We start from the raw sequence: 22,557 nt of genomic DNA on the forward strand, positions 1-22,557 counted from the left end.
ATATTTCTGATGATGTCCAAGAATTCCTGTGTTGATTGTATAGAGTGTCTGGATCCGCTGGTCAGGTGTTTCAGTTTCTGCTGTAGTTCTTTAGCCAGTTTGTGAGATGGTGTCCCTGGCAGTGATACTATAGGTCTGAGTTGGATATCTGGTTTGTGCACTTTCGGTAGTCCATAGAATCTGGGGGTGTTGTTGCTTTCAGGTTTCATTCTCTGTAGGTCAAACCTGGTTATCTGTCCGTTTTTTTGTAGTTTCCTCAGTGTGTTGTTTATCCTATTGGTGAGCTGTGGGGTGGGGTCAAACTCCCTCTTTTGGTAGGTGTTGGTATCTGCAAGTAGTTGTGCTTTTTGGATGTACTCTGCTTTGTCCAGGATGACCGTCCTTCTGCCTTTGTCTGCTGGTGGTATGATTATGTTCTTATTGTTTCTTAGTGCTTCCCTCTCCTTGGTGTTGAGGTTATGTGTTTGTCTTTTCCTTGTTATCAGGGGTCTTGATGCAACTTCTTTTGTGTGTGTTGGGGCGGTTGCTTTCGTAGTTTAGGACTTGGTCTGTGTGTGTGTGGCTTTCCTGTATGTCTTTGTGGTGAAATCTCCGTTCGGTGTTCTCTGTGCCATCATGTCTAGGAATGGGAGTTGGTTGTCCTTTTCTTCACTTGTCTCACTGTTTGTTGTGTCGCTTCTGTCAGTCCATTGTTTCTGAGTGTGCATTCTAGTGCTGCTTGGAAGTCTGCTGTCTTGGCGTCCCTGTGGTTGTAGTTGAGTCCATTGGCCAGTATTGTTCTTTCTGTGTCCGTGAGCTATCTGTGGGAGAGGTTTCTAATCCAGGAGTGTATTGTGGTGTCTCCTCTGTTGTGTGTTAGTCCATCCCTGGACTCATAGCAGAAGCGGTAATGCAAAGATTAGAACAAACAGTCTTACCGCAAATTCAACCCAAACTCTGGGTCAGATATGTAGATGATACCTTTGTAATCATTAAAAACACAGAAATAGAGAACACACACCGGATCATCAACGCCACACTCGCAGGAATCCGATTCACTAGAGAGGAAGAAAAGGACAACCAACTCCCATTCCTAGATGTGATGGTACAGAGAACACCGAACGGAGATTTCACCACAAAGACATACAGGAAAGCCACACACACAGACCAAGTTCTAAACTACGAAAGCAACCGTCCCAACACACACAAAAGAAGTTGCATCAAGACACTGTTCAAAAGAGCCACAACACACTGCAGTACACCAGAACTGCAAAAAGAGGAAGAAGAACACCTATACAATGTATTTGCCAAAAACGGATACCCCCGCAATTTCATCAACAGATGCCTAAGGGAAAGACAACAGAATGAGGACATGCCACAATTCAAAGGACTAGCCACACTACCATACATCAAAAAGATTTCTGAACTGACAGCCAGACGACTGCGACCACTAGGACTCATAACAGCACACAAACCAACAACCACTCTCAGACAACAACTCACCAGAACGAAGGACCCGATACCCAGCATGAGCAAAACCAACGTAGTGTACAAATTCCCATGCAAGGACTGCACAAAACACTACATAGGACAAACAGGAAGACAGCTAACGGTCCGCATCCATGAACACCAACTAGCCACGAAATGACATGACCAGCCATCCTTAGTAGCCACACACGCAGATGACAAGCAACATGAGTTCGACTGGGACAACACTACTATTATAGGACAAGCCAAACAGAGAACAGCCAGGGAATTCCTAGAGGCATGGCACTCATCCACAGATTCAATCAATAAGCATATCGACCTGGACCCAATATACCAGCCACTGTAGCGGACAGCTGGAACGGACAACCGGAAGCGGCAGATACAAATCACTATAAACACCGGAGGAAACATCACAGAAACGCTTCACAGGAGGCTCCCAAGCACTGAGGATGTCACCTGGACAGGGGACGAAACGTCTGCAACACAAATTCCCAGCTTGGCAAACAGAACCACAACAGAGATAGGAGGCCCTGCAATAAGGATTTTTGGAGGTAGGTCGCAGATTGAAAAGCATGACTGAAAAGGTTGTCATTTCTCCCAGTGCCACATAGTAGCGACTAAAGGAATAGGCAGATAGAGAGTGACTGAAGAGTTGGGGTATGAAAGTGAGCTTTAGGTTCCTGGATCCATTTATGGGGAAGGTGAAACCTGCAAAGGAGCACTTCGTCCAGAGCAGGGCCAACATTCCTACAGGGTCAGGTTAAGGCACAAGGATTGTGGCAAAGGTAGAAATCATTTATTTTAACGCAAGGAGGTTTTCAAAATGAGTCGAGGGTGTTCATCTTAAGGAATGAAGCCAGGCAAGTGATAGAAGTAGCAATGGAGGAGCATTTCAGTGATAGTGACCATAATTCGGTAAGTTCTAAGGTATTAGAACAGTACTAATATTCCAGAGCCACAGGTTAATATCCTGGCGAATGAGTTCAAATCTCACCATGGCAAATAGTGAAACTTGATTTAGAAAATCTGGAATAAAAAGCTAATCTAATATCGATTGTCATGGAAACCCATCTGGCTTACTTTAGGGAAGGAAATCATACTGCATTGTTGTGAAGTCTAGAGTCAAATATAGGTCAGACCAGGTAAGATGGCAGATTTCATTCTGTGAATGACATTCATGAACCAGTTGGGGTTTTTATGACAATTGATGTTCACATTCACCATTGCAGGACATATCAGAAGCATACATAATGATGTCAGAGTTATATGAGGAGGAAGACTGAGCTGGGAGGGAGTAGAAGCTCATCATATTTTAAATCAAAGTGTAAAAAGAGTGTCCTTGTAGAAATCAGAATAATGTTGAGTCTGGTAACTCTTCATCAGAACTGGACTCAAAACATTAACTCTGATTTCTTCCTGACAGATGCTGTCAGACCTGCTGAGTTTCTCGAGCAATTTGTTTTTGTTCCAGATTGGTACATTAATTTACACTGTAGGATCCATTGCTAATAAGTGTTAGCAAGACAGGGCATTGATGAGAATGCAGCACAAATGAAAAAGTGTTAAGGGCAAGTGAATGTTGACGTTTAGTATTGAATGGGTGAAGAGTAATAGAAGGAATGGACGTCTGGGTAAAGCATGGATTTGTTCAGTAACGCTCTTTTTAAACTGGCAAAGGAATTATGCTTATGGAATATGGAAGGTAAAAGTGAATTGTGACCAAGTCATATTTATGGAGGAAAGACAAGGCTTTGTCAGACCTTCTACAAGCCAGAGAAGAGTTAATGTTAGAGAAAGCAGTGTAAATCATGAGGTGAATGGAACATCTGGGAAAAGATGCACCATGGAAAGTATTGAGTAAAGTGATTCAGTTTGCAGCTGTAAAGAAGAAAACATGTACTAGCTGAAGCTTGATAAAATGGGAAAAAGACATGAACAGCTGCCATTTTGGAGTGTTTTCGATGTGTAAGAAACAAGCCGCACCAACAGAAATACTACCCTGCAGAGAAACACAATGCTTCATGCGTGCAAAAGTAGGTCATTTTAAAGCAAACTCTAATTTCAAAACGTGGACAGTTGGAAAACAAGGGGAGAAATTCTTCAGTAATATCACATCTAAGAGGCTGAAAAACCATGAGATTGGAAAATAAACTTTTTTTGGAGAAAACAGTGATTCTGAAAACATATAATGGAGTCAAACTGGATGTAAGTAGATACTCACAGAATTTAAACTCAATGCAGGTGATGTTTTGGTAATAGATACAGAGAAGGCAGGGGGGAACTCAGCATGTCTGGCAGCATCTGTGAACAGAGAAACAAGAGTTAACTTTTCAAGTTTGGTAGGAATCCTCCTGAGTTCTGAAGAGAAGTCATACCAGACTTGTAATGTTAACTCTGTTTCTCTCACAACAGATGCTGCCAGGCCTGCTGAGTTCCTCCTGCCTTCTGGGTTTGTTTCAGAATTCCAACATCCATGGTATTTTGCTGATTTTCTCCATGTTTCCTTATTCTCAGATCACTTTAAATGTCTGAAATGACCATCATCCATGAAATTGTTATAAATAATAGGTCAACAAATAACTAAACTCCAAAAATGACAATGCTTTCTACTGAGCAGAAGCCAAGATTAATTTTGCAGATGTAGAGTTAGCAAATTAGTTTTGAATTCAGTTCCCAAAGTTGTTCTCAGGATTAGGGAAACTGAAGAGAGAACATGTCATATCACTCCCGATAGGATTCTACTAAACAAATCTGCTTAAAACACACCAAAAAATGTGGTTCACCTACTCCTGGTGAAAGTTAAAGAATAAACAGAGAAAATGCTGTGATACGGAGTGAATTCACCAGTTATTATGCAACAAGATGGTTTTCAAGTAAACATCACACAACACCAGGTTGTCGTCCAACAGGTTTAATTGGAAGCACTAGCTTTCGGAGTGTTGCTCCTTCATCAGGTGGTTGAAGAAGCAGCGCTCCCAATGAAACCTGTTGGACTATAACCCGGTGTTTTCTGATTTTTAACTTTGTACACCCCAGTCCAATACCAGCATCTCCATACCATTTTCAAGTAATCCTGCCAAAAATATTGAGAGAATTTAACTCAGTTAAACAAAGCAGGAAGAGAAGGTGAGATTCACCTCATGTCTCTATGGATGAATGTCGAGCAAAACTAATGAAGTCACTGGATGCTAAAAAGTGGATTTGGCAATTATCTCTGGATGAAGACTGAAAAGGTTAACAATAATTTTGTTATACTTCTCAGGCATTATTGTTTCAACACATTACCTTTTGGATTCTCATTTTGCTCAAAATTTTTTTCAGAAAATCATACCCAACACATTTGTATAGTGGCCACATGCAAAGTTCAAACTTGCATTTCTAAGTTTGCTGATACAAAGAGATCATAAAGTTCTGGTTTGAATTTTATTCAGCAGTGTACCAGAGCAGTCTTGAAAAACACCAAAGGCAACAAAATTCAAGCAGGACAAACTAGTAATCAAAGCTAATACAAGCACAATCAGCTTCCGATCCACAGTCTCAGGTTTGGTTCTAAGTTATGGCATGCTACTATTTGGGCAACCCAGTGTAATGGAAGGAGTGAGGTCCTTCTGTGACAAATGATCCTTTAGCTATGAATTGAAAATGTCTAAAGACAAAGTTCATTAAATGAAATGAAATGGATCAAATGTATCTCTATCCATGATGCCCAAAGCAAGTCTATCACACAAATAGCTTTGACATATCCACTTGAATAGACTGTTACTATATATTTCAACATGACAATTTCAATTAATTTTGCACTACCTGGTAGCTACCCAAGGTATTTCTAAATAAGTTTCATCAAATAAACGGGACTTGCATAATAGAGGTAAATTACATTTCGAATTTAAACAATTTCAAACTTTGAAAACATTCCTATAGGTGCAAGGCTTTATCGAATAGAACACAATTTCTCAAGTGCTAATCAGCTGATGATCACAATACAAACTAAATTGACTAACTTTGAAAAAAGCAATTCTTGTAAGTGCAGAGCATTGTGAAGGCCTTTGCGCTGATGCAGACTTCTTCTGAAGACAATACCAGACTTTTAAAACAAGAATCTATTCCTGCAAAATGTTCCATTATTAGAACTATGGAGCATTTGTACGGTGCCCTTAAACCATGATGCTAATGCCAGTAGCAAGGACAGAGTTGCCAAATTAAACAACAAAAAAGGACCACCGATTCAATGATTGATTGGACAGCAAGAATTGTCCTGAGGAAAAAATAGCACACTTCAAATTTAAAATGAGGAATGAGAAAATTGCCACTGATGAATTCTAATCAGCAGCTAACCTGCAGAAGGAAACAATTGAAAGGACTGCAATACACAGGTACAATCAATATATGAAGAGCTAACAAACTGGAAAAGGATGAAAAATGCTGCTGGCCATGTCAGAAAAACCTTTCCCAACTACCCACAAATCACCTCCACACACAGAGCAGTGGGCCTGTATAGACAATAATCATCAATGGTGACAGTATTTTTGGAATCCTTTCAGTGTTTGCTAACAAAAAATATATTGTAGGTGAAGTCCCTGCACCCCAGTGCTCTCTTAATGCTAATAGAAGCCATTATTGTTGCTGTATACAGCATGTAGAAATTCACATTAGAGTAGGAATATCAGCCTAAATTATTGGGTGCCGAGAGTATGGTGCTGGAAAAGCACAGATCAGGCAGCAAGCGAGGAGCAAGAGAATTGACGTTTCGGACATGAGGGGCTTATGTCCGAAACGTCGGATGCTGCCTGACCTGTGTGCTTTTCTAGCAACACACTCTGGACTCTGATCTCCAACATCTGCAGTCCTGACTTTCTCCTAAATTGTTGGGTGGTCAATATCTCTGTAGTTGTAGGAGAGCATTGATAGAACAAAGGCCAGTGCATTCCATTAGCTGCAGTGTTCAGGGTCCTTTGAGACTGAGGAATGGTAACCACAGAAAGAGGTAAGAGATGAGAGAGTGGAAACATACCAAGTACTAATGTAACCATTTAGTCTTAAATTAAAATTGGTGTGCTAATACTTGTTTTCAGATCAAGTCTATCGCACCTTTCAGTTAAATAATCGCTGATTTGTCATGCGGCATCATTTTTGAGGGATCGGGTGAAGAAGAAAACACACCAAGACGACTTTGGCACACAAAGAAAAAGACAGTCAACATCAGCAGACGAATGGGAAAGTGGTGACAATATTCACATAAAATGGGGGACAAAAAGGACAGGATGGAAGATGAGGGCTCCTTTGAAATGTCTTGGGAAGGATGAGGAGAACAAATTTAAATACTAGAATGGGAGAAAGAAAGAGAGAGTTAGAGAGAGAGCGAGAGAGAGAAAGTTACCAGTTTATGCATAAGAATAGTGTGAACAGTACCAGGTTCAATTTAGAAAGTGATGATCTGTTAATAAAACAAATCAGCATTTAGATTTTCAGAATTAAGAAGCTGTCCATTACAACGTTTAAATGTGCTTAGAATTAGTCAAAACATAATTTTTCATGTTAAAAAAGAGCAGCAGCGCTTACAATTACGTTACATCCAAAATAAATTTTCTGGCAAAATTTTATGCATTTGGGTTTTGTTTCCTTTCCAATACAAATACAAAAAATCTGAGTTTGTCTAAAACTTAAATTAAAAAGGGAGTGCAACAACTTAAATTTTCAGTCTGCAGGCTTATATTCAGGCAATTTTGAGTTGTCAGCTTTTTTGAGCATTGTGTCAGCATTTGCAAGTTTTGTGGCTTGGCATTTATGGCCAAGGAAAATTTACAGTAACATTTTAGCTTGCATATAGATTGACAGAAATGAATGCATTTGCAGGCAATTACTGAGACCACATGTTGAATGCAATATTGAAATTTTATTTCACAATGTAGTTGCCCACAACTATTAATCAGCAGTAATGTGGAAGCAGACCACTTTGATTTGGTTATATATGAGTAATGAACCAGAAGTAGCAATCTTGTTTTAAGGGAGCATCATGAGAATACAATGACAAAAACTGACTGAACTCATGAACTCATCTGAAAGAGACAGAAGGGTAAATTAGCAATGGTTGTCCCAACTAGTGTGGGAGCGAGGATGAAGACACTACTATTTTAGACTTGGGACAATTATGGTTTTTAGAACAATCCACAAAATGTTGGTTCATGCAAAATATTGTCAAAATATGCAACAGTACCACACAAAGTTAGAGGGAAAAACAGAAAAATGCCTACTTAAAACAGAGATTAATTGTTACATGGAAAATGTTGAGACAGAAAAGACAAAAGAATTAGGATTTAAAATGTTAGCTGCCATCATGATGGAGCAAACTTGAGAACATGTTTATTTATGTTCATTGACAAGGCAATTACACATCCCAATGTAAGATTCACTGCCGACTTCAACCTACAATATCATAATTAAAGAGAAAGAAAACTTAGATTTCACAACTATAGCAAGCCCAAAGCACTTTTCCAGTTTACCCATTAGACTAGGAAATGTCACAGCTAATTTGCACACAGTAAGCTCTCAAATACAGCACTATGCAAACAACCAAATTATGGTTCTTTTACTGACTTTGATAGATGGGTAAATATTGGCCAGAACATTGGGGGATAACTTCTATAACTCTTCTGCAAAATAGTTCTATGAGATCTTTTATGTCCTCCTTAAGAGGATTTTTTGGGTTTCAGTTTAACATCTCATTTCAAAGCTTTGGCACCTACAATAATGTAACATGCCCTCAGTATTACACTGGGTTTGATTTTGTTTCATAAAAATTCCTGGAATGAAACCAACAGCCCTGTGGCTCAGAGTGTCACTAAATACAAAGGGCAATTCACTCTGGAATATTTACGCTTTGAAATTGTAATGTTATATTGTGAAATTGTAACTTTAAGCATTTTTTAAACATGACCGCTCATATCACTTATTTCCTAAATACACAGGTTAACAGTGCCACCTCAATACAGAACAATTGTACAAAGATTTGGATTTATTAGATGCCTTTCACAACCTCAAGAAATTCCAATTACAGGCAATGATGCATTCTTGATGTATGATCAGGTTGGATAGAGTCAGCACAGATTTACAAAAGGGAAATCATGGTTGTCAAATCTACCTGAACTTTTTGAGGATGAAAGTCAGAGCTGATGAGGGAAAACCAGTGAATGTGGTTTATTTGGACTTTCAGAAGCTTTCGACAAAGTCGCACCTCAGAGATCAGCATGTAAAATGAAATCAGATGGGATTGGGGGCGTGTGTATGGAGATGAATAGAAACTGCTTGGGTATCAGGGGACAAAGAATAAGAATAAATGAGTCTTTTTCTGAATGGCAGGCAGTGACAGGGAGTGGGGGTGGGGGGTCATATCTGTAGGGATGAGTGCTAGGACTTCTAGCTACTTACAATACATATTAATGATTTACATGCAAAACTTAAATGTAATATCTCTAAATTTGCATATGAGACAAAATTGGGTGGAAGTGCACAGTTGCTTCAGTGAGATTTGGATAAACTGATTGAATGGACAAATGCGTAACAGATACAGTATAAACATAAGGTTATTCATTTAGGGAGCAAAAAATAAAAGTGGATTATCTGAATGGCTATAAATTGAGAGAGCAGAAGTGCGACATGACCTGGGTCTCCTCATACACGAGTCGCTGAATGTAAGTTTGCAGAGGAGGCAGGTAGTGAAGACAGCAAATGGCATGATGTCCTTCACAGTGAAAGAATTTGAGAACAGGGACAGGGATATAAATGCCTTGGTGAGACCACACCTGAAATACTGTGTTCTGGTTTCCTTTGAGGGAGGACAGCAAAGGTTTTCCAAACGGATGCCTGGGATGGCAGGACTGATGTATGTGCAGTAGTTGGGAAGGGAGGGAGGGAGGGTGCGAGAGCGAGAGCGAGAATCTCTTAGAAACCTGTAGAATGCCATGAGGTAGATGCAGGAAGGATATTTCTGAAGGCAGAAGAGTCCAGAACCAGAAGCCACAGTTTAACGCTATGGTTTAAATCTATTAGGACAAAGATAAGGTGAAATTTCTTCATCAAGAGTGTGATGAGCTCATGGAAGTTGCAAGCAATTGAAGCCAAAACATTGTATGATTACAAGACGGAGTTGAATATCGCACTTGAGCCAAATGGTCAAAGGAAATGGGGGGTAAAACAGGAGCAGGGTATTGAGTTGGATAACCATATTGAATGGCAGAGCAAGCTTGAAGGGCTGAATGGCCTTCTCCTGTTCATATTTTCTATGCTTTTGTGTTTGTAATGTAACAAATATATTGTGGATCTGGTACGTGGCCCTGCTCGATTCTCAGATACTCAATCATTTGAATATCCTATGTAGAAAATCCAAGACAACAATAGCCTTTCATGGAAGTGGGCATAAATTTACCCATCTGCATAACACACCTATCCAAATAGGCAATGCTGGATCCTCAGGACAATGCATTGGTTTAATATTTAATTCATTTGTTTTTGGTGGGATTTATTTCCACTGATCGCAATAGGACAATAACTTGTCTAGGAGGCCTGTCCTAGTTGCAGAACTTGCAGTCTGAGTTATAGTTTACTTTAATGGTGCTCTATTGTGCCTCAGAAATCACAGCATGTTGAAGACTCACCTAAATCCTATCTTATAGGGTTTGTTTTAGTTGCTGCCCTAAACAGGAGTCCCTCCAACTGAAAGTACATTGTCACTCACTGGTGTTGATCCAGTGAGCAACATGTCAAAATTATGAGTAGCGCAGCTTTTATTTTCTACCATATACAATTGATACAGTAAAAACAAGACAACATTCCTCCAGGTAATGAGGGTGCTACATGGAACAGCACAAACCACACAATTGTACAGGGCATAAAGTGCATAAGAAATGCAAAACACACAAGTTACAATGTAACAGAAGAATCATAGGTAATAGACATTTTTTCAGCAGCAATACAAAAGAATTTCAGATGAGAAAGAGTCCGAGTATACTGTGTTAAGGAGCCTGATGGCTTGGGGGAAGAAACAGTCTAGCCGTTACAGACTGTACACTCCGGTATCTTCTGCCAGATGGCAGGAGGGAGAAGAGTTGGACTGAGGGGTATGTGGGGTCTTCCACAATGCTCTTAACCTTCTGCACAATACTGCATGTGGAGTATATGTCTGTATTTGGTAGGGGGGGGGGGGGGAGGAGGAGGAAAGAGAGACCCCAATGATCTTCTCAGCTGTCCTCACTATCTGTTGGAGGGTCTTATAATCCGAGACGGTGCAATTCCCCAACTCTCAATGAACCCTCCGTAGAATGTGGTGAGGATGGAGGGTGGCAGATGGCCTTTCCTAATCCTGCTTAGAAAGTAGAGATGCTGGTGGGCTTTCTTGGCTATAGAGCTGGTGTTGAGGCTCCAGATGAGATCCTCCATTAAGTGTACACCAAGAAATTTCATGCTCTCCACGGGGGAGCCGTCGATGTCCAGTGGAGAGTGGTCGCTCCATGCCCTTCTGAAGTTAACAGCCATCTTTTTAGACTTGTCCACGTTCAGAGACAGTTTGTTGGTCTGCACTAGTGTGCTGTACTCTGTCATTGTTCCTTGTGCCTTGCCTTGTGATGAGAATGTACTACATATTTATGATGCTCTAATCCCTAAAAATAAATTTAAGGCTGACTGGCCACTTTTCCTGGTACAGACAAATTTATTCTCATTAGGAGTGACTGAGCTTCTTAAAATTGACAACTCACATTTTCTGACTAACAACTTGTATTTATAACCAACAAACACAAAATGATTCCAAAATACTTCATAGTAGGATCACCTGCCAAAAATCGACACTTTAGTCAATTGAGCAAGTGACTAAAATCTTGGTCAGTTAGATATTTAAAAAGTAGGAAAGAGTTGAGGAGAATAAATTGCAGTTTGTGGGCTAGTGCTGAAAACTCAGCTACCAATATTAGGTAGAAAGACATCAGGGATGTGCAAATGGCAAGAGTTGGAGAAATACAAAGTCTTCAGAAGGTTGTAAGCCTGAAGAAAGTCACAAAGAAAAGGAAGGACAAGGACATATAGAGGGATTTAAACACAATGTTGAGACCTTCTAGAATCAAAGCATTAACAGGCCAGCAGCCAATGTATATCAGCAAGCATGGGAGTGAGTGATGGATGTAGAAGAATGATGAGCATTAGAAAGCAAGCAGCAGAATTGTGTGTTAAATTAAGGTTATAGGGACGGCATGAATTCAGTGTCTGCAGGTTAAAGGAAATTTGACAAAGAACTGAAGCTTTAACATCCTTATAATTTAGTCCACTGGAAAGAGTCATCAAACTAAAATATACTTTTGATGTGAACTTCTTAGCTAAATAATACTAGTGCACTGCAAAAAAAATGCTTAGCTAAGAAGCTCAAAGTTGGAAAACAAGGAAATAGTACCCAAGGCGCAGCTCTTTGAGGGATACTGGGCATACATTGAATCATTGAACCTCTCAGATGTCCCAATTGTCAGACATATTCCAACATATATCACAAAAAGAACATCTGTTGTATCCAAGCTTTTAAGAATAATTCCCTTTTCGTTGGAGAGTAAAATAAAAAAAACTCAATAGAGGAGATTTTCAATCAAAACTAGTTTACAAAGAGGACGTAAAATCTGGCATACATTGGTCTTCTGACATCATTTGTGAGCGCTAGGGGTGTTGGCAGGTTGTTCCACTCAAACAAATATACATTAACTAATATTAAATTCTCTCTCTCTAGACAGATTCTCATAGACAGATCTGTATTTGCCGTTCTGGAAATGCACAGTTCAAACATGTAACCCAGGTTTGGGAGGTTAATACTTGCACTGACCAATGATCTTTCACAGTCCAACTGAATCAGGTATGGAAATGTTGCATCTTGGGAAGGATGTATCAAATTTAGAGGTGGTATAGAGCAGATTCACTACAACAACACCATTCCTTAAACGGAATTAAAGGATCTATCAAAGAATGTCTTTGTTAAAACCAACTTTTCCCTAAGTCTGGTATCTATGAACTGATGTGCACCACTTTACAAGAGCAAGAAGTGACTTAGGAGAACGAAGAATCTAATATGAATGGAATTAAAGAATGAGGAGAGGTGGTATAAGTTTAGTTTGCATTCTCTAATGTTTAGAAGATGGATGTTTAAAAATGATAATAGGGTAGATTCAAAGAAATTTCTTCCTTTTAAAATTAGAACTGGCCTGTTCTAGACACGAAGCATTCCTACACAAATCTGGAAATCCCTGCCCAAAAAGAACAACTGAGTTTTGTTTAGTAAGAGTACAAAGAGATATATATATATCGAAGGTGAGTAAGTGAAGTTGGTGCAAAGTTCAAAAATGATCAAACTGGATGACAGAAAACAGACACTGACTGGCCTATGCACTTTGTAACACGAACGATTGGAAGAAACAGCAAACTGAAAAACCTCAGCATTTCAGCACAGAAGCTCACTAAATCACTTGCAGGCAGTTAACTGTCTTCTCAAAACTCACTAACAGTTAACTGTATCTCCTTTTAATTTTGTGTCAACTCTATTCAATCAAATAGAAAGATAACAACAGCATGCAGGGATCTGATACATTTCATTTCCAAACATGGTCAAACATTAATGCTTGCAATCAGCCAAATCAGTGTCACCCATTAACAATTGTCAGCCATATCAGGAAAAGGAGCAATCCCTCCCAACACAGCCCCAGTTTCAGTAAACAGTGTCATAATTTTTTCTTGTGCAGTCACTCATTGTACGGAACCAGAAGCTATTTATTACAAAAAGAAGCAATTTGTGACTCTCAGGTTCAAATGGTATTCCTTGCTGAGGTAAAAACTGCTGGCAAATCATTGAGTAAAAAAGGCTGCATTTACGGTATATCTAGAGTAGCATCTTTCTGCATGGGTTACGAACAGGGTCACATCTGCAGCACCCGACTACTCTGTTGACAGAAAATGTAATCAATTTTTTATTACGTCCTCAGGCAAGCCACTACCATTGCAAAAAGAAAACAAAAAAAATGGATACAACCATATGATACAAAACCGTTTTTACTGCCGCTTGCTATTGAGCTTCGAGTGAGCAATAATGAAACTGATTGTCTGTAGCAAATGACCTCCAAGGCTAGTGGAACAAAAAAAGACTTCCATACTCCCCTGAGGTGGAGTAAGAATTTCCCGACCCCCTGGAGTAGTTTGCACTCTACAAAATAAATAACAGGGAATAATTCATAAATGCAGGGAGTGTGTACAGTGTTTGCAGAATGTTCAGGGAATTATTTCACTGCTTGAATGATTTTGGTCTGTCCCCATCCCTCACTCATGGGTGTATCATTCCTTTGTTCCATTCCTAACCCAGAACCATTTATATTAGCCTCTTTGTTCTTTAAAGTCATTTCTTGCTCTTGTAAAGCGAGGAGGTCAGTTCATGGACACCAGATTTAAGGAAAAGTTGGTTTAAACAAAGACATTCTTTGATAGGAAAAAATTTACAGGTTCTGATAACTATGCTCAAGAAGCTTTGAATATTTTTCTGTCCCTTACTGCTTCTTCATTCCATACCCTGAAAGTCATTTATTTTTCTTCCCCTTATTTGTTCTTTTATAGCTTCCCACCTTTCCTCTATCTTTCTCTAAGAAATGTAATTATGAAAAAATGTTTACTGGAAATGGGAAGCAGAGACCATGGGAAAATGCCTATACTGTACTGTGCCATCATGAATTTTCTGGTGTGAATTCAGTCACTTCACCGCACCAGATCCATTCTAGCCCAGACTCCTGTGTGCATGAGAGCACGTGTGTGTGCTACACAAGCATGCAAGTTGGCTCTAAAAACTGAGCAGACCACTAACCAGCAAACTGGGAGGAGTGTCTTGTAAATGGATTCATGGTGCTGCTTTCTTACCATGAGAATCCCATGCCCTTTCACACTGAACCAGGTCGCAAACGGTCACAGTGCTCCAGAATCCAGTTCACAGCAACATGAGGAACAAAGACACTGGCTTCACTCCAATACCCCATTAACTTTTGTTCCACCCTTTAGGCCAGCATCCAATCAATTATTTTAAAAGGGGGTTACATAGTAGATGCTTCAGTTCCCTCAGAAGGAAAATGCAAAGGTTGCTCATATGTAACCTAATGTGTTTCAACAGAAACTATACATCACCACTGCCATCATCAACAAATTCCAAACCTCACCACACATTATAAAGTCAAGGTATTACTTTAGAGGTGGACTCTGCTGCGAATTACATCTATCACATTGCTGTTTCTCAAGGAGGGTGACTGGACTCGAGATGTTTCTCTCCACAGATGGTGCCAGACCCAGCTGAGTTTCTCCAGCAATTTGTGTTTCATTCAGATTTCAAGCATCTGCAGTTCTTTGTTTTATGCAAGGCTATTTATATTCAGCTACAAAGCTGTAGTTTCTTTCATTTGGCTTAGCCAGAGGTAGAATTCGCGAGCACAAATTTTGCAACCAGTTTGTCTTCTTTTAAAAGTAATTCAGAGCTGCCGTTTTGAATGTGAACAGACTGCAGATGCACATCCCCACCCACCTGGAGTCTGACCCAGTTTCCCAGGCAGTGCATAGTACACTGACAGATGCGAGAGGCTAACTATCACATTTTTCATGCTTTCTTACCCAGAGGGAAGTGGGACCAGCTGGGGTTAGGAGGATGGATTAATTCCCCAATTCCTTAAATATAATTTTTCTTCCAAAAAAATAAAGACTTCACTCTCAAGGGAAATGAGGGGTATGAAAACAGCAATTGGAATACTAAAGCATGCAGGTCATCGACATGCAGAGCACAGCAGGTCCCAGGAGTGAGATCTGCGGCTTACTGAAGAGACGAAGGCTTCTTGTATCTGGAACATTCAAACAAAGATTTGAGAATAAAAAAAGCAAGTTTTTTTCTGATAGCTTATCTGCTTAAAGTCGGGAATAACGAAGCCATGGGTGTATATGGTCCTGTGATTGATCATGAGCACAGATCAGCAGGGACCATTTAAGCCATCCCAAGTTACACCCTGCCGAGTCTGCATGTTAAAATACTGGCTAAGATGACAACTTAGATTGACTACTGTCAATTTCTCAGTCAGGCAGAAAGGAATGTTCATTTGAAGATACACTGAAAGACACACCGCATCAGTGGAAGTGAACCCTAAAAAAGTTTTGACTGTTGAAAGGCAGAATGCGATCAGAAAGGGGTGAATGAGTGGGTAAGTTTAAAGCATCACCCGTCAGAAAATGTTCCATTGAATGAACGGAACACATTGTTTGGCATTGTATCCCGAAAAAGATGTTCAAATTATGCCGCTCCTAACAGCTCATGGTAGCCCGCATAACACTGGTATTAATAAAATCAGTGAGAACGAGGCTTGACTTGACAACAGCCGACTGTTCAGACTCAAGAGTTGTGAAGTGTGCATGATATCACTCGGAGGCCAAGGCTCCGCGACTCACTTCTTAGTTAAAAGATTCGAGTTCAGGTCCCACTCCAGAGTTGGGACACCAACCATCCTGAAATGTCCTACTTTCTCAGGAATGCAAGATCAACTTTCTGGGTACTACTCAATCACACAGAAAGAAAAATGATGCTTCAATTTAAAAAAAATCAGAGTTGTAAAAAGAAAAGGCAGTTTAATTGTTTGGCATTACCATTGCTGAATTCCTACCACCAAAATCCTAAAGGTCACCACTGACTAGAAGCAGTAACTGCACAGTCACATAGGTACTACAGCTTCCAATGCAGGTCAAAGGCTAGGAAATCTGAGGCAAGTAACTCACCTCCCGACTTGTCAAAGTCCATCTACCAAATCAGGAATATGGTAGAATATGTTCTTATCTCTGAAAGAGCGCAGCTTCAACAACACTCATTCATTAGCTTAATAACAATCACTTCCTCCGCACCGAGAATTAATTGCATACCAACTACAAAATGTATAGAAGTAATTCACCAAGACTTCTTCAAGGCAGTAGTACATGCTCAAAGTCTATTGTCGGAGCAAGGCAATTGTAGTAGCTCAGAGTGTTGATTCTGTGCAAGATGCAGAAAGTAAACACCAGTTTCAGTGTCTCAACAGGAGCATTATTTATAGCACTTGGAATAGTTCTGCACTCTCATGCTTCTGTTCAATTTCAATTTCTTAATAACTACACCATAGTTTAACTAAAAGTATAGAGAACAATTAACTGAAGTACAATTACACATTGAACAACTGACTACATCTTTTCATCATTATTAAATGAAAAATAAATCTTACTTTTGAAATAAAGCAGACTAAACAAGATGATGGGTACATGGAATAATTTGTTACAGGAAGCAGCCATGCAGAACTTTTGACTCCCAATACAGGCTTTGATGTACCAAAGTCATTGATGATGCTGTTGAGGTATACAACTTGTGGTTCCAAGAGATGCTCAACATTCCTAATGCTAATCAGCAAAGCAACTTACCTTCATTATCACTGTCCTCAAAATATCTCAGTCTGATCTTTATCAAGCATCTCACATTTCATTTTGTGTTGTTATTCAAAAGACAGGCAGTGGAGGAATTGCTTGATTTGCTTTAGTCTTGACAAAGATGATGCAAGCATGTGATCACGACATAGCCATTTAATACAAGTCCAATCTCCAACTGCAAATTGCTGTTTCCTTATATCTGGTGGCTTGTCAGATGCTTTACCCTGTTATCTTTGCAATTGTTTGTGCTCTTGCTCGGACTTCTGAATTGATGGTGGTTCAGCAGGATCCAGATGTTACAAGCAGTCATAAGTTCAGCTAGTGCCCAGCCCACTGAGGAGTATAGGATGGATCCATATGTGCAAAATAAGATATGAATGGATTGAAAAAGGATCATCCCCTCCGATGTACTCACTCTCACACTGTCCTTCATCACCTTGTTGAATCATTTGGCACCAGCTTCTCTTGCTGGTTCTATCCATGATATTAGATAATGGTGAATTCCATGCATAGCTGGGAACTCTGATCTGACAAGATACAAACTGCAGTCCTTTGACTGTAGCGATAGCTTTTGACAAATTCCACTCAGTAAATAACTTGTCTCGGTTGTCAGTGCTTGAAATAATGATTACAGGAGTTGTCGTCACAATTTCCAGACTTTTTTTTACATTGATCACGAACAAGCAAAAAAACACCAATTCCTCGCAGCTGCTTGCACTTCTCCAAATATATCGACTTGGAGTTGTTGCCATGGTTTTGTTGGCTACAGGTTCTGTTGAGGTGTAGGACATGGTTTAACAGATTTTTCACTGAGTGCATATGCTATGCAATTTTGAATGAAATCCTTTATACAGTGATCTATTGTTAGCCACCAGACTGCTTCACTGAAGTATTTTTCCATTTGATTAAAACTCAGATGCTCTTAATAGGCAAGGTGCAATACACGTTCCTGCAATGCTTTTGAAATCAATGCCAGAGTTGTACATGCAATACATTTGTCATCGCACAATGAGAAAGTACTGTAATATGGGTTCTTGTATCTCATGAGACCACTTTGGTTTTAATATTAGCTTTCTTGCTGTAATACACTGACTGTCATCACAATTCTGCCTTCAACTTTTCTCATGCAACAAAATTTAAAGTCATATGTGAAATCACAAAATCATAAATAGTCTTCAATGTTGCAACAGTAAAGCAACTTGCTAATGCTGTCCTCTCAAGGAATAGAGCTAAACAGGAAAGCTCCTTAGTCACATGAACCTATGAGATAATCTACCCTAATGTTTTTATCAAAGAGATGACAATTATCTAGCCAAGTCCTGGCATAGCTAATAACATAGTCAATGCTTGTTGATTTGTGCAGAGAATGAACAAAGAGGTGTGCCATTGCTTTTATGAGTAGATGCAGGTTAGTTCCACACACTCTCCAGTAGAGCATTTGTGCACAGTTTCTGGCAACTGACTTGATTTGGATGTAATTATTGGTTAATTTTCTTCAACAAACAGCTCCAAATACATTTTCTGATGCACCTTTTGAGACATACATTTCTACAACAGTTAAATTGACTGACAGAAATACCACCTTCACCTTGAATACATCAAATACAGCTTACTGAGAGATTGTTCATTTGCACTGTGCATTTTTTTGTGATTCGGCTTCCAAAAGGCTGTCGGATCTCTGGATACTTAGGCGTGAAATTGTGATAAAATTGGCACGGTGAAATAATGTCAACTCTTTTCCATTAGATGGGGTCAGAAACACACAAATAGTTTTAGTGCTGCCTTGTTATTTGAGCTGATTTTCTTGGGTACAATCTGAGACGTTGCACTTATTCTTGTTGAGTCTCAAATGGTGTTGTCCAAGTCCAGTGAGCATTGCTGTTAAGGCCCATATTCAGTTTTGTCCCTTCCAAGGATAATGCTGTGGGGTCATAGAGACGTACAGCATGGAAACAGACCCTTCAGTCCAACCTATCCATGCCTACCAGATATCCCAACTCAATCTAGTCCCACCTGCCAGCACCTGGCCCGTATCCCGCCAAAGCCTTCCTATTCATATACCCATCCAAATGTCTCTTAAATGTTGCAATTGTACCAGCCTCCAACACATCCTCTGGCAGCTCATTCCATACATGTACCATCCTCTGCGTGAAAAAGTTGCCCCTTAGGTCTCTTTTATATCTTTCCCCTCTCGCCATAAGCCTACGCCCTCTAGTTTTGGACTCACTGACCCCAGGGAAAAGACTTTGTCTATTTATTCTATCCATACCCCTCAATTTTGTAAACCTCTATAAAGTCACCCCTCAGCCTCCGACGCTCGAGGGAAAACAGCCCCAGCTTGTTCAGCGTCTCTCTGTAGCTCAAATCCTCCAACCCTGGCAACATCCTTGTAAATCTTTTCTGAACCCTTTCAAGTGTCACAACATCTTTCTGATAGGAAGGAGACCAGAATTGCACGCAATATTCCAACAGTGGCCTAACCAATGTCCTGTACAGCCGCAACATGATCTCCCAACTCCTGTACTCAATACTCTGACCAATAAAGGAAAGCATACCAAACGCTGCCATCACTATCCTATCTACCTGCGACTCCACCTTCAAGGAGCTATGAACCTGCACTCCAAGGTCTCTTTGTTCAGCAACGCTCCCTAGGACCTTACCATTAAATGTATAAGTCCTGCTAAGATTTGCTTTCCCAAAATGCAACACCTCGCATTTATCTGAATTAAACTCCATCTGCCACTTCTCAGCCCATTGGCCCATCTGGTCCAGATCCTGGTGTAATCTGAGGTAACCCTCTTCGCTGTCCACTATACCTCCAATTTTGGTGTCATCTGCAAACTTACTAACTGTACCTCTTATGCCCGCATCCAAATCATTTATGTAAACAACAAAAAGTAGAGGACCCAACACCGTTCCTTGTGGCACTCCACTGGTCACAGGTCTCCAGTCTGAAAAACAATCCACCACCACCACCCTCTGTCTTCTACCTTTGAGCCAGTTCTGTATCCAAATCGCTAGTTCTCCCCATATTCCATGAGGTCTAACCTTGCTAATCAGTCTCCCAAGGGGAACCTTGTTGAAAGCTTTACTCAAGTCCATATAGATCACATCTACTGCTTTGCCCTCATCAATCTTCTTTGTTACTTCTTCAAAAAACTCAATCAAGTTTGTGAGACATGATTTCTCACGCACAAAGCCATGTTGGTTATCCCTAATCAGTTCTTGCCTTTCCAAATACATGTAAATCCTGTCCCTCAGGATTCCCTCCAAAAACTTGCCCACCACTGAGGTCAGGCTCACCATCCTATAGTTCCCTGACTTGCCTTTACCGCCCTTCTTAAACAGTGGCACCACGTTTGCCAACCTCCAGTCTTCCAGCACCTCACCTGTGACTATCGATGATACAAATATCTCAGCAAGAGGCCCAGCAATCACTTCTCTAGCTTCCCCATCGAGTTCTCGGGTCAACTCGGTTGAGTGAACCAATCAAATTCTGACAAGACTGAAGACATGATCTTTTGGAATTAGCCAAGTGCTTTGACCACAGGTCATCTTGCAGCAGAGAAACATATCTCTGAAAGAAACAAAAATACCAATATACCAGCTTTGGTCTGCTGTGGTATTCTCGGATAGCTCCATCACAGGTTGAACTTCATGAAGAGTATGTAGTCAGAAACGTCTGTCTGTACCTCTGACTACAGAATCCCCTATCACAATTGATCTCTTGGAAGCCGACGTACCCCTCGTTGCATTAGAGCCAGTCTCAATACCAGAAACTTGGCTGTTCGTGCTAAGTTCCCCTGAGAATGCATCACCCCCTACATTTTCCAAAACAGCATATCTGTTTGAAATGAGTATATCCACAAAAGACTCCTGCCCTACGTGCCTACCTCTCTTACCCTTCCTGGAGTTAACCCATCTATATGACTGTATCTGAGACTTTCCCCCCTTCCTATAACTGCCATCCATCACATACTGTTGCTGTTGCAAATTCCTCAACACTTCTATCTGTCACTCCAAACAAACTGCTTGATCTGATAAGATTCGCATCCAACATCATTTATGGCAGATATAATCCGCAGTAATCCTTAAACTCTCTTTAAACTCCCACATCGGACAAGAAGTACATATCACTGCAAAGGCTATTTTTGCTCCTTCACAATCTACAGTCCCAGAAAATAACACCGTCTTATTCCTCGACAAAACACTGCACTAGGTTAAATTAATAGCTATGGCTTATATTTTAAGTATAATCAAGAGACTTATCTCCAAAAACATATAATCAAGAAAGAACCCACTCTACTCACTAATACAGCTTTTCTCTTGGACTTAAAACAACGCTGGACATCGGAGCGCATCTGGGAAAATTAAAACAGTGAATTTCACAACGAATCTTGCAGGAACCGGTTTGGGCGAAGTTCAAAACACAGAATCAGATAAGTTAATTGTTGTTGTGGGTGGGACCCAGAAAGATAGTGAGGAAAGAGATCAATCTGGGACTGGTACAGCTGAGAACAGAAGTGAGTCAAACAAAACAGTCACGGCAGGCAGGGACAAGGTGGGACTAATAAATTAAACTGCATTTATTTCAATGCAAGGGGCCTAACAGGGAAGACAAATGAACTCAGGGCATGGTTAGGAACATGGGACTGGGATATCATAGCAATTACAGAAACATGACTCAGGGATGGGCAGGACTGGCAGCTTAATGTTCCAGGATACAAATGCTACAGGAAGGATAAAAAGGGAGGCAAGAGAGGATAAGGGATAGCATTACAGCTATGCTGAGGGAGGATATTCCCGGAAATACATCCGGGGAGGTTATTTGGGTGGAACTGAGAAATAAGGAAGGGATTATCACCTTATCGGGATTGTATTATAGACCCCCTAATAGTCAGAGGGAAATTGAGAAACAAACTTGTAAGGAGATTTCAGCTATCTGTAAGAATACTGGGTAGTTAAGGTAGGGGATTTTCACTTTCCAAACATTGACTGGGACTTGCCATAGTGTTAAAGGTTTAGATGGAGAGGAATTTGTTAAGTGCATGCAAGACGATTTTCTGATTCAGTATGTGGATGTACCTACTAGAGAAGGTGCAAAACCTGACCTACTCTTGGGAAGTAAGGCAGGGCAGGTGACTGAGGTGTCAGTGGGGGAGTACTTTGGGGCCAACGACCATAATTCTATTCGTTTTAAAATAGTGATGGAAAAGGATAGACCAGATCTAAAAGTTCAAGTTCTAAACTGGAGAAAGGCCAATCTTAACGGTATTAGGCAAGAACTTTCGAAAGCTAATTGGAGGCAGATGTTCACAGATAAAGGAACGGCTGGAAAATGGGAAGCCTTCAGAAATGAGAATCCAGAGACAGTATATTCCTGCCAGGGTGAAAGGGAAGGCTGGTAACTATAGGGAATGCTGGACGACTAAAGAAATTGAGGGTTTGGTTAAGAAAAAGAAGGAAGCATATGTCAGGTATGGACAGGATAGATCGAGTGAATCCTTAGAAGAGTATAAAGGAAGTAGAAGTATACTTAAGAGGAAATTCAGGAGGGCAAAACGGGGACATGAGATAGCTTTGGCAAATAGAATTAAGGAGAATCCAAAG

The 22,557-nt window shown here is 40.3% G+C and overlaps 1 protein-coding gene across 12 annotated transcripts in view; it reads right to left on the reverse strand.

Moving 5' to 3' along the window:
* The window catches only part of yaf2 (YY1 associated factor 2), a 183,137-nt gene that overhangs the window by 105,641 nt on the left and 54,939 nt on the right, over positions 1-22,557 (reverse strand). For 3 of the 12 annotated variants that reach the window (XM_043709062.1, XM_043709065.1, XM_043709063.1), the window contains one exon: positions 3,689-3,768. The exons of the other annotated variants lie outside the window; for them this stretch is intronic. The gene's annotated coding sequence lies outside the window, so the exon portion shown is untranslated. The remainder of the gene's footprint in view (positions 1-3,688; positions 3,769-22,557) is intronic. 12 annotated transcript variants of the gene reach the window in all.

Source organism: Chiloscyllium plagiosum, chromosome 19 (assembly GCF_004010195.1).
Source record: "Chiloscyllium plagiosum isolate BGI_BamShark_2017 chromosome 19, ASM401019v2, whole genome shotgun sequence".
Lineage (NCBI taxonomy): Eukaryota > Metazoa > Chordata > Chondrichthyes > Orectolobiformes > Hemiscylliidae > Chiloscyllium > Chiloscyllium plagiosum.